The sequence below is a fragment of the Ovis canadensis genome, chromosome 1 (genome assembly GCF_042477335.2).
Source record: "Ovis canadensis isolate MfBH-ARS-UI-01 breed Bighorn chromosome 1, ARS-UI_OviCan_v2, whole genome shotgun sequence".
NCBI lineage: Eukaryota > Metazoa > Chordata > Mammalia > Artiodactyla > Bovidae > Ovis > Ovis canadensis.
In genome coordinates this window covers 226,258,259-226,271,682 of record NC_091245.1, presented here as the reverse complement: position 1 = coordinate 226,271,682, position 13,424 = coordinate 226,258,259, and the positions used below count along the sequence as shown (strand labels likewise).

Sequence of the window (13,424 nt, the reverse complement as noted above, 5' to 3'; positions counted from 1 at the left end):
AAATCTGCCTGCAATGCAAGAGACCCTGGTTTGATTCCTGGGTCAGAAAGATCCCCTGGAGAAGGGATAGGCTACCCACTCCAGTATTCTTGGGCTTCCCTTGTGGTTCAGCTGGTAAAGAATCTGCCTGTAATGCCAGAGACCTGGGTTGGATCACTGGGTTGGGAAGATCCCCTGGAGAAAGGAAAGGCTGCCCACTCCAGTATTCTGGTCTGGAGAATTCCATGAACTGTATAGTTCATGGGGTCACAAAGAGTCAGACATGACTGAGCGATGTTCACTTTATGAAGAGGTTATTTTTTCTTGTCAAATAATCTGTTCCTACTCTCTCACTTAATGCATGTCCTACATAATTATTACCTAATCAATATCATTTTTATAAGATCAGAAATAATTTAGTAACTCAGGAAGATAGTTGATTTTCAAAACGCTACATATATATATGGGTTAGGGTTAGGGTTAGCGCTATATATATATATATATATATATATATATATATATATATATGTAGCTTTTTTAAAATGAACTATGTTCATTTATATACGTAGCTTTATATATAGCCGATGTGGTGCTAACATGGCAGAGTAGAAGAATGTGCACTCATCTCCTGTGAGAACTCCAATATTGCAACTAACTGCTGAACAACCATCCACAAGAGAATTTTGGATCCCACACACAAAAAAGAGATACCCCATATCGAAGGGCAAAGGGAGAAGCCCAGCAAGACAGTAGGAGGAGAGAAATTGCACTTGGAATCAAACCTCATACCCACCAGAGAAGTTCAGAGGGCTCAAACAAAACCTTGTGCACATCAGAACGCAGGGACCCCACAAGAGATTGAACCAGACCTGCCTTTGAGAATTTGAGTGTCTCCTGAAGAAGCATGGGTGAACAGTGGCCTGCTGCAGGGACAGGGGCTCTGGCTGCAGCAGACCTGAGAGGTGCAGCATGAGACAAAAGTCTTCTTGGAGTAGGTCGCCATTAGCCCCACTATAGAGTCATTAAGCAGATGACCCACAAACTAGAAAACAATTATACCAAAGAACTACTCTCATTGTTGTGAAAGTTCTAGGGTCCACAACAGATTTCCCAACCTGGAGATCATGCATAGGGACTAAAACTGCACGGACATTGAATTTAAAGGCTAGTGGGATTTGATTACAGAACTTCCACATGACTGGGGAAACAGATTCTTGGCGTGCACAATAAACCTTGTGTGCACCAGAACCCAGAAGAAAGAGCAGTGATCCCACAAGAGATGGAGCCAGACTTGCCTGTGAGTGTCCAGGAGTCTCTTTTGGAGGCATGGGTCGACAGTGACCTATTTTGGGGTCAGAGGCACTGAATACAACATTCCTGGGAGCCATGGCATGCTCATATTCTCCTGTGAGAACTCCAAAATTGCAACTAACCACTGAACAATCATCAACATAAGTCCTTTTGAAGGAGATTGTCACTACCCCTACCATAGTTTGGCCTCAGGCCAAACGATAAGGAGGGAACATAAACCCAACCATCAACAGAAAATTATGCCAGCAAATTTGGAAAACTTAGCAGTGGCCACAGGACTGGAAAAGGTCAATTTCATTCCAGTACCAAAGAAACGCAATGCAAAAGAATTCTCAAACTACCGCACAATTGCACTCATTTCACATGCTAGTAAAGTAATGCTCAAAATTCTCCAAGCCAGGCTTCAGCAATACAGGAACCATGAACTCCCTGATGTTCAAGATGGTTTTAGAAAAGGCAGAAAAAACAGAGATCAAATTGCCAACATCAGCTGGATCATGGAAAAAGCAAGAGAGTTCCAAAAAAACATCTATTTCTGCTTTATTGACTATGCCAAAGCCTTTAACTGTGTGGATCACAATAAACTGGAAAATTCTGAAAGAGATGGGAATACCAGACCACCTAACCTGCCTCTTGAGAAATCTGTATGCAGGTCAGGAAGCAACAGTTAGAACTGGACATGGAACAACGGACTGGTTCCAAATAGGAAAAGGAGTACGTCAAGGCTGTATATTGTCACTCTGCTTATTTAACTTATATGCAGAGTGCATCATGAGAAACGCTGGACTGGAAGAAACACAAGCTAGAATCAAGATTGCTGGGAGAAATGTCAATCACTTCAGATATGCAGATGACACCACCCTTATGGCAGAAAGTGAAGAGGAGCTAAAGAGCCTCTTGATGAAAGTGAAAGAGGAGAGTGAAAAAGCTGGCTTAAAGCTCAACATTCAGAAAACAAAGATCATGGAATCTGGTCCCATCAGTTCATGGGAAATAGATGGGGAAACAGTGGAAACAGTGTCAGACTTTATTTTTGGGGGCTCCAAAATCACTGCAGATGGTGACTGTAGCCATGAAATTAGAAGACGCTTACTCCTTGGAAGAAAAGTTATGACCAACCTAGATAGTATATTCAAAAGCAGAGACATTACTTTGCCGACAAAGGTCCGTCTAGTCAAGACTATGGTTTTTCCAGTTGTCATGTATGAATGTGAGAGTTGGACTGTGAAGAAGGCTGAGTGCCGAAGAATTGATGCTTTTGAACTGTGTTATTGGAGAAGACTCTTGAGAGTCCCTTCGACTGCAAGGAGATCCAACCAATCCATTCTTAAGATCAGCCCTGGGATTTCTTTGGAAGGAATGATGCTAAAGCTGAAACTTCAGTACTTTGGTCACCTCATGTGAAGAGTTGACTCATTGGAAAAGACCCTGATGCTTGGAGGGATTTGGGGCAGGAAGAGAAGGGGATGAAAGAGGATGAGATGGCTGGATGACTTCACCGACTCGATAGACATGAATCTAAGAGTACTTCGGGAGTTGGTGATGGACAGGGAGGCCTGGTGTGCTGTGATTCATTGGGTTGCAAAAAGTTGGACATAACTGAGAGACTAAACTGAACTGAAACAGGAGATGGAAAGAGTTATCATCAACATTTTAGGAATCAGTGAACTAAAATAAAATGGAAGGGGCAAATTTAATTCAGATGACCATTACATCTAGGCCCGCAAGCAATGGAAAAATTAAGAATCTATCCTCCTGCCGTAATGATTAACTGAGATTATTTCCCCTTTTTCCTTTAAAAATTGTCATGATGGAGCAGAATCTTTAGAGTTGGTCTCTGGATATCCACCATCTCCCCCAGATTGCCAGATTTTCTGAATTAATTACCTTTTTTTCTCTACTGAAGTTTGCACCTCAATATACTGGCTGTTTAGCAGTGAGCAGCCAAACCTACGTTATGTTACAATTTCTCTTTCCGCAGCTTAAGTCTTTATTTCAGACCTGACATTTTTTCATTTTATCTTTGAAGTTGAAATGGATATATTTACCTTATATCTCTACACATATACTCTCTGAGAACTGTCAGTAAAATAGCTAAATAATCTCTTTCCTTTAGTAAAAATATATAAGTGAAATTTTACTTTACTTAAGTAATAAAGAAATCATGAACTTTTAAAATTCCCTTCTGGGACCTCCCTGTTGGTCATCTGCTGCTGCTGCTGCTAAGTCGTTTCAAGTCATGTCTGACTCTGTGCAACCCCATAGACAGCAGCCCAACAGGCTTCCCTGTCCCTGGGTTCTAGTGGTTAACAATCTTCTTGCCGATGCTTCAAACACAGGTTCCATCCCTGATCTGGGAAGATTCTACATGCTTCGGAGCACCTAGGCCTACATACTGCAACTGCTTGAGCCCAGATCCTGCAACTGAGGAAGCCAAAAAGCACCTAGAGCAGGTGCTCCACAACAACTGAATCCACCACAATGAGAATCTCATTGTGCAGAGTAACTCCCACTTGCCACAATCAGAGAAAGCCTGCACACAGCAATTAAGATCCAGTGCAGCCAAATAAAATAAAATAAAATAAAATTTATTTCCAAGAAATTTTAATTAAAAACAGAATTCATATACCTTTCACATGTAATCCATTCCCGCAGAGAGAAGAATTTTAACTAAAAGTTCCAAATAAAGATAACATAAATCTATATTATAAACTTAAAAACAATGTTTTGAGTATATATTTCCTATGGCCAGACCCAGATTAATTCAGTCAACAAATACTCTCTTAAAAATTATCATATATTTAATAGAACAATAGGTGATGAGTCTGCAAAGATGGTACTACAATCTATTGAGGGGAAAAAAAAAGCTCATTTTATCCATATACACATTCACTACAACATAATAACAACTCCATCAAAGAAGTATATACCTTTTGAAACTCATTCAGAGGGACACTTCCTAGGAAAAAAAAGAAGCTTCAGAAAAATCAAAGATGAACAGTACAAATGTTTCATTCATAAATTATATAAACTAAGAACACTTTCAGGGAGTTCCCAGTGGTTAGGATTCTGGACCTTCATTGCTGTGGCCTGGGTTCTATCTCTGGTCTGGAAACTAAGATCCTTCAAGCCGTGCAGCACAGCAAACTATTCTCTCCGCCCCCCTCCAAAAAAAAAAAAAAAGAAAAAGAAAAAGAAAACCTTCATTCTTATGTTCATAAATGTATTCTCACAAAAAGTTGGTGTATTTGAGTACACCTGTTTGTTCTAATCTAGAATTAAAAGATATAAAATATGCTTTTAATTGGATAAGTAAATAATTAAATCAAGATATATGACACTAAACAGAGACTACTTTCCCAACTAAGATCCGTCTAGTTAAGGCTATGGTTTTTCCAGTGGTCATGTATGGTTGTGAGAGTTGGACTGTGAAGAAGACTGAGCACTGAAGAATTGATGCTTTTGAACTGTGGTGTTGGAGAAGACTCTTGAGAGTGCCTTGGACTGCAAGGTGATCCAACCAGTCCATTCTGAAGGAAATCAGCCCTGGGATTTCTTTGGAAGGAATGATGCTAAAGCTGAAACTCCAGTACTTTGGTCACCTCATACAAGGAGTTGACTCATTAGAAAAGACTTTGATGCTGTGAGGGATTGGGGGCAGGAGGAGAAGGGGGAGACAGAGGATGAGATGGCTGGATGGCATCACTGACTCGATGGACGTGAGTCTGAGTGAAGTCCGGGAGTTGGTGATGGACAGGGAGGCCTGACGCGCTGTGATTCATGGGGTCGCAAAGAGTTGGACATGACTGAGCGACTGAACTGAACTGATGACACTAAGAGACTAAAAAGTTAGAGCTGATTAAAAAGATTACATATAACTATTAGATAACTATATATTAAATAGATAGAATGTAAATAATAGAATTTGATATCCTGCATAAAAGTAGTATCCTAATGCAAATTAGGAGGAGGGTAATATGGCAGAGAGGTAATACATCATGTTTCTAGATGCATTAATTTCCCTGCATATGACACAGTAAGTGGTATATGATCAAGTAGTAAGTATAAATGGATGCTGGGATAATATAAAATTTTACTATTGTATGTTATTCATCATTTTACCTTCCTTGTATTTCTTTTTTTTTGTTCTAAAATTAAAATGCATTACATATATAAAAAAAAGAATATATACTAAGAATAAAAAAAGTAGAATTCTTATAAAATAAGTGTTTTTAGTAAGAAATATTAAAGTTTCTCCATAGAATAATGAATTTCTTTCAGGCCTGTATGTCTATTTATTCGCTTATGACATGACCTTTCAAAGACAATGACAGTGGAAAATCTCATTTATGACATTTATAGAGTAAAAATCATATGGTTATTTCAATCACAAAATATAGTTTCCACCTTATAATTAGTTTCTAGATAATAAGTACAGCTTCTTCTTCTTCTTCTTCTTCTTTTTTTTTTTTTTTTTTTTAAGTACAGCTTCTAACTTTAAGTTCACATTACCTCTTATGTTCCTCAGGTCTGATATGGGGGTTTGCCTGTAGGTGGGGTAGTGATGTGATGAGCTGCTTCTTTGCCTTTTTTTATCAGCATTCATGTCATGGCTTCTGACCTGTTGAGTATGAAGCAGGCAGAAGCCTATGAAGATCCAACTCACTAATATGTAATACTTGGAAAGGCTTGTAGAGGTCCTGAGGTGTAAAGTGAGGTGTCTGACAATCTAACCTGTTTCAGACATTCCAAAAAGGAGATTCTAAAAATAGGAATCTTGAATTCCTCTCTTTACTGACTATAAAAATATTAAGGTTATTAATTCAGTTGTCTCCAACTCTTTGCAATCCCATAGACTGTAGCCTGCCAGGCTCCTCTGTCCATGGGCATTCTCCAGGCAAGAATACTGGAGTGGGTTGCCATGACCTTCTCAAAGGGATCTTCCCAACCCAGGGATCTTCCCAACCCAGGGATCAAGCCCAGGTCTCCTGCATTACAGGAAGATTCTTTTCCATCTGAGACACCCTATTAGGGGGGTTTAAAAAGGAGCTTTTGAGAGGATTTGTTTGGAGAAAGCTGTAGAGTCAACAGAACCACCTCAGCCCAAAAATGGAGCACTGAGGTTCGTTCGATTAAGTCAAGAGAAATGGGTTTCAGTGTGACCATTCAGAAACTTTTGTCTATATCCCCTGAAATTTCTGAACAAGGGCTTTACTTCTGCTTAAGAAAAAGAGTGAAGGCAAGTTGCTGGTGTATGAGGAATAGCTGAATTTGAGTCTGTTTATCTATCACATAACATGATGATAGGACTTTTGCTTATCTAAAATTACCTGTTGTGACTACAAAGTCTCCTGAAGTGTTTATTTGGAGTCAAAAGAAATATATCATTCACTGGGTAAATTGTGAAGGGGCTAGGAAAGGAGAAATAGTTGCTTATCATTTTTATTCTTCAGTTCTGCTTCAGTGTTCCTGGGTATGCTTGAATAGCATTTGAACAAGTTGCTTGTTGGTTTAAGAACAAACATGAGTTAAGACTATTTGTGTGTCCTTTTCACAATTTAAATGAGTATGAATTATCCATCTCTCTTTGACCTTTTATGGTCTAGCCTAGCTCTATAATAGCTTTTTGGATAATAACGCTAATATTACTATTTATGTCCTGTAATATTTGATTTTGAGAAATAGAATATTTCCTGCCATATCAGTAAACAAGGATGTCACAGTCATCAGGAATTGCAGCCTTGAATAGGAGCTGCTGAGCCTAAAGGAAACTAAGAATAGCAACTGGAGACTGCAGTCACTCCCTACAATGAGCCCTGAGGAGACTTAGGAAGTGAAAACACAGAATACTAGCCCCAGATAGCTGAGGTACATGTCAAAGGAATGATTTCAGTGAGCTCAGATTCCTGCATCTTCTTATATTCAGAAAAATGCTAAATTTCTTAACTTGGGATGAAGAGTAAAAGTTAAAATTTTATATAACCTCCTGCTCCTTCTGCCTCTGTAACTCAGCTTGCTCCTTGCAAAGTCTGGATCACGTAGGTCTCAGAATGTGGGGACTCACAATACTAGGAACTGGAGCTTATCTCACTTACCTTTGTCCTGCTCTTTGCAATCTCCCAGCCCCTGCAAACCCACAAACCCAGTTAATCATGCCTGTCCATGTATTAAAACTCTGTAACTCCTTTGTTTGCAGCTCAGAGTTTGGAGTGTTAACTCCTCTGGGCCCACCAGTGTAGCAAACCTGAGTTCTCCAACTCTCTGAGGGTGGTGCTTGGTTTCTTGAGTACTGGTTTCTGCAACATTTCTATCTGATTTTCTTTAATTAAGAATGATCTTTTGATATTCCTGACTACCTACCTTTTGTTCCAGAACTCCCAGATATCCTAGCTCCCCTCTCAGTTCCTCAGAACATCTTCTCAAAGCTATCTGAAATGCTCTCTCCTAGGTTGCAGTCCTACTAGAACTTAAAAGAACTCTGTGTATTTTTTCAACAGTTAAAAAGTCAATACTCCATATCATAAGCTTCCAATTGATGTTTGCATACTTTAAGGATTTCCTTAAAAATATGATAACATATTAAGTAAGACTTCACTAACATTTTTTGATATTAATGACCCTTATCAATGTGTGATGAAACTGTTTTTTTAACTGATCCTAAAGTTGTAATTGACTTCATTTAAAACATTTAGTGTTTACAAATATTATTTACTTGAAATTATGCTGGGGATTTACTAGAGACATAAACATTCTGGATTGGTCATTATCATTTCCACCAAGTATATTCAGCATAATAATGCCAAGGTGAATGCACTGAGATGCAATATACAACATGAAAGAATTCATTCTGATAAAATCATTCAACTTACATATACCAAGATGTTGTCTTCATTGCTTCAACTTCCTTCCTCTTGCTTTCTGTACAAGATTTTACCACAGTTTAAGTATGAACCAATTTGTTTGGAAGGAGTATCTGACAATCATCAGGCTGTTCTGAAAACTATAAATGTCTCTGCTACACTGTCTCAGGGGATGAAATTGTCAGCAATGTTGTTGCCAAGTCCACGTTTCTATTGCTTGCTGCACAACCAATCAATCAAGAGATGAGGTGTTGGGACAAGGAACAGCGCCTTTATTCTGAAAGCCAGCAAACTGAGAAGATGGCAGAATAATGTTCTAAAAACCTATCTTCCAAGATTTAGAATATAGCCTTCTTTTATATTAAAAGGGGAGGGAGTAAAGTCCTTCCAACCAGACTCTCAGAAAGGATGTGATAATTTCTTCCTTCCAGCAGCCATTCAAATATGGATCTGGTCCGGATGTTACCTGTGAGCTAAACAAAGACATTTCAGCTTAATATTCATTACCTGGGAGGCAAGGCTCCCAGAGATGGGCCATTATGTATAACTTAAACTTCAAGACCAATGTCCTTTTAATGACTAACTTTTACTATATTACAAAGGTTCTTCCCTATTACAATACGGCTAGATAATAGCCATTCAAAAGTAAAAAGTTGTCTGGGTGACAAGCTCATCTATCTCAAACTCCTCGGGACTTACTCAACTCCTAGAGTGGATTGCCATTTCCTTCTCCAGGAGATCTTCCCAACCCAGGGATCGAACCTGGGTCTCCTGCATTGCAGGCAGATGCTTTACCATCTGAGCCACCAGAGAAGACTCCTTTCTAGCTATAAACACTATAAACTATTTGTGATGTAATCTTTTTATATTACTTGGCCAGTAACTAGTATCACTGTCTTGCTCTGAATATGACACAGATTCTTTTAATCCTGGTATTTTATTTATTGCTGCAAACTGTCTCCCTTCTCTTTTAGGTCCTTTTCTATATTCACTATGATTGTGCTGTCTGGTCCTGCCACTGAGAAGTAAATCCTAATGTTTTGAGGAACTAACCTCAACAACCCTACCTATGTCTCACTCTTTTGAGGCAGCAAAACATTCATTCTGTGCTTATGGTTTCCCATTATTTAAGTTCACCTGTAAATGAAATTTAGAATATTGGCTTTTGCTTTCCCTGAAGTTTGCATTTTGAAGAAAAAAAAAAAAAAAACGAGTTCAAGCTGTTTTCATTACTTTTAGAACTAGTCCACTTATTTATAGCTGTCTTTATGTCTAAAACAGACTTCAGATATGATTTTGTTTGTATTTTTTCTCATAGATTTATAGCATGATTGCTCACTGTAAAATCATTCTTATTGAAGTCAGTTGAGCTTAGAAATTAGTAACCATTTTAATTTATTTTAATTTTTATTTTTACTTTATTTTACTTTACAATACTGTATTGGTTTTGCCATACATTGACATGAATCCGCCATGGGTGTACATGAGTTCCCAATCCTGAACCCCCCTCCCACCTCCCACCCCATATCATCTCTCTGGATCATCCCCGTGCACCAGCCCCAAGCATCCTGTATCCTGTATCGAACATAGACTGACGATTTGTTTCTTACATGATAGGATACATGTTTCAGTGCCATTCTCCCAAATCATCCCACCCTCTCCCTCTCCCAGAGTCCAAAAGTCTGTTCTATACTTCTGTGTCTCTTTTGCTGTCTCGCATACAGCGTTATCATTACCATCTTTCTAAATTCCATATATATGTGCTAGTATACTGTATCGGTGTTTTTCTTTCTGACTTACCTCACTCTGTATAATCGGCTCCAGTTTCATCCACCTCATTAGAACTGATTCAAATGTATTCTTTTTGATGGCTGAGTAATACTCCATTGTGTATATGTACCACTGCTTTCTTTTTTTTTTTTATTTTTTAAATTTTAAAATCTTTAATTCTTACATGCATTCCCAAACATGAACCCCCCTCCCACCTCCCTCCCCATAACATCTTACTGGGTCATCCCCATGCACCAGCCCCAAGCATGCTGCATCCTGCGTCAGACATAGACTGGCGATTCAATTCACATGATAGTATACATGTTAGAATGTCATTCTCCCAAATCATCCCACCCTCTCCCTCTCCCTCTGAGTCCAAAAGTCCGTTATACACATCTGTGTCTCTTTCCCTGTCTTGCATAAGGGAACCCTCCTACACTGTTGGTGGGAATGCAAACTAGTACAGCCACTATGGAGAACAGTGTGGAGATTCCTTAAAAAATTGCAAATAGAGTACCACTGCTTTCTTATCCATTCATCTGCTGATGGACATCTAGGTTGTTTCCATGTCCTGGCTATTATAAACAGTGCTGCGATGAACATTGGGGTACATGTGTCTCTTTCAATTCTGGTTTCTTCGGTGTGTATGCCCAGCAATGGGATTGCTGGGTCATATGGCAGTTCTATTTGCAATTTTTTAAGGAATCTCCACATTGTTTTCCATAGTGGGTATACTAGTTTGCATTCCCACCAACAGTGTTAGAGGGTTCCCTTTTCTCCACACCCTCTCCAGCATTTATTGCTTATAGACTTTTGGATCACAGCCATTCTGACTGGTGTGAAATGGTACCTCATTGTGGTTTTGATTTGCATTTCTCTAATAATGAGTGATGTTGAGCATCTTCTCGTGTTTGTTAGCCATCTGTATGTCTTCTTTGGAGAAATGTCTATTTAGTTCTTTGGCCCATTTTTTGATTGGGTCGTTTATTTTTCTGGAATTGAGCTGCATAAGTTGCTTGCATATTTTTGAGATTAGTTGTTTGTCAGTTGCTTCATTTGCTATTATTTTCTCCCATTCCAAAGGCTGTCTTTTCACCTTGCTTATAGTTTCCTTTGTTGTGCAGAAGCTTTTAATTTTAATTAGATCCCATTTGTTTATTTTTGCTTTTATTTCCAGTATTCTGGGAGGTGGATCATAGAGGATTCTGCTGTGATTTATGTCGGAGAGTGTTTTGCCTATGTTCTCCTCTAGGAGTTTTATAGTTTCTGGTCTTACATTTAGATCTTTAATACATTTTGAGTTTATTTTTGTGTGTGGTGTTAGAAAGTGATCTAGTTTCATTCTTTTACAAGTGGTTGACCAGTTTTCCCAGCACCATTTGTTGAAGAGATTGTCTTTACTCCATTGTATATTCTTGCCTCCTTTGTTGAATATAATGTGTCCATAGGTGTGTGGATTTACTTCTGGGCTTTCTGTTTTGTTCCATTAATCTATATGTCTGTCTTTGTGCCAGTACCATACTGTTTTGATGACTGTGGCTTTGTAGTAGAGCCTGAGTCAGGCAAGTTGATTCCTCCAGTTCCATTCTTCTTTCTCAAGATTGCTTTGGCTATTCGAGGTTTTTTTTGTATTTCCATACAAATCTTGAAATTATTTGTTCTAGTTCTGTGAAAAATACCGCTGGTAGCTTGATAGGGATTGCATTGAATCTGTAGATTGCTTTGGGTAGTATACTCAATTTCACTATATTGATTCTTCCGATCCATGAAGATGGTATATTTCTCCATCTATTAGTGTCCTCTTTGATTTCTTTCACCAGTATTTTATAGTTTTCTATATATAGGTTTTTAGTTTCTTTAGGTAGATATATTCCTAATTATTTTATTCTTTTCGTTGCAATGGTGAATGGAATTGTTTCCTTAATTTCCTTTTCTACTTTCTCATTATTAGTGTATAGGAATGCAAGGGATTTCTGTGTGTTGATTTTATATCCTGCAACTTTACTATATTCATTGATTGGCTCTAGTAATTTTCTGGTGGAGTCTTTAGGGTTTTCCTATGTAAAAGATCACATCATCTGCAAACAGTGAGAGTTTTACTTCTTTTCCAATTTGGATTCCTTTTATTTCTTTTTCTGCTCTGATTGCTGTGGCCAAAACTTCCAGAACTATGTTGAATGGTAGCAGTGAAAGTGGGCACCCTTGTCTTATTCCTGACTTTAGGGGCAATTTATTCAATTTTTCACCATTGAGGATAATGTTTGCTGTGGGTTTGCCATATATAGCTTTTATTATGTTGAGGTATGTTCCTTCTATTCCTGCTTTCTGGAGAGTTTTTATCATAAATGGATGTTGAATTTTGTCAAAGGCCTTCTCTGCATCTATTGAGATAATCATATGGCTTTTATTTTTCAGTTTGTTAATGTGGTGTATTACATTGATTGATTTGCAGATATTGAAGAATCCTTGCATCCCTAGGATAAAGCCCACTTGGTCCTGGTGTATGGTGTATGATGGTGTATGATCATGGTGTATGATCTTTTTAGTGTGTTGTTGGATTCTGATTGCTAGAATTTTGTTGAGGATTTTTGCATCTATGTTCATCAGTGATATTGGCCTGTAGTTTTCTTTTTTTGTGGCATCTTTGTCAGGTTTTGGTATTAGGGTGATGGTGGCATCATAGAATGAGTTTGGAAGTTTACATTCCTCTGCAATTTTCTGGAAGAGTTTGAGTAGCATAGGTGTTAGCTCTTCTCGAAATTTTTGGTAGAATTCAGCTGTGAAGCCGTCTGGACCTGGGCTTTTATTTGCTGGAAGATTTCTGATTACAGTTTCAATTTCCGTGCTTGTGATGGGTCTGTTAAGATTTTCTAATTCTTCCTGGATCAGTTTTGGAAAGTTGTACTTTTCTAAGAATTTGTCCATTTCTTCCACGTTGTTCATTTTATTGGCATATAATTGCTGATAGTAGTCTTTTATGATTCTTTGTATTTCTGTGTTATGTGTTGTGATCTCTCCATTTTCATTTCTAATTTTATTGATTTGATTTTTCTCCCTTTGTTTCTTGATGAGTCTGGCTAATGGTTTGTCAGTTTTATTTATCCTCTCAGAGAACCAGCTTTTGGCTTTGTTGATTTTTGCTATGGTCTCTTTTGTTTCTTTTGCATTTATTTCTGCCCTAATTTTTAAGATTTCTTTCCTTCTACTAACTCTGGGATTCTCCATTTCTTCCTTTTCTAGTTGCTTTAGGTGTAGAGTTAGGTTATTTATTTGACTTTTTTCTTGTTTCTTGAGGTATGCCTGTATTGCTATGAACTTTCCTCTTAGCACTGCTTTATAGTGTCCCACAGGTTTTGGGTTGTTGTGTTTTTATTTTTCATTTGTTTCTATGCATATTTTGATTTCTTTTTTGATTTCTTCTGTAATTTGTTGGTTATTCAGAAGCATTTGTTCAGCCTCCATATGTTGGAATTTTTAATAGTTTTTCTCCTGTAATTGAGATCT

The 13,424-nt window shown here is 38.1% G+C and overlaps 1 non-coding gene across 1 annotated transcript; it reads right to left on the bottom strand.

The window, feature by feature from the left end:
- Positions 1–8,891: 8,891 nt before the first annotated feature.
- Positions 8,892–8,963, bottom strand: TRNAC-GCA (transfer RNA cysteine (anticodon GCA)). The gene has a single exon. It is a non-coding gene; the product is annotated as a tRNA-Cys (tRNA).
- Between the last annotated feature and the right edge of the window lie 4,461 nt (positions 8,964–13,424).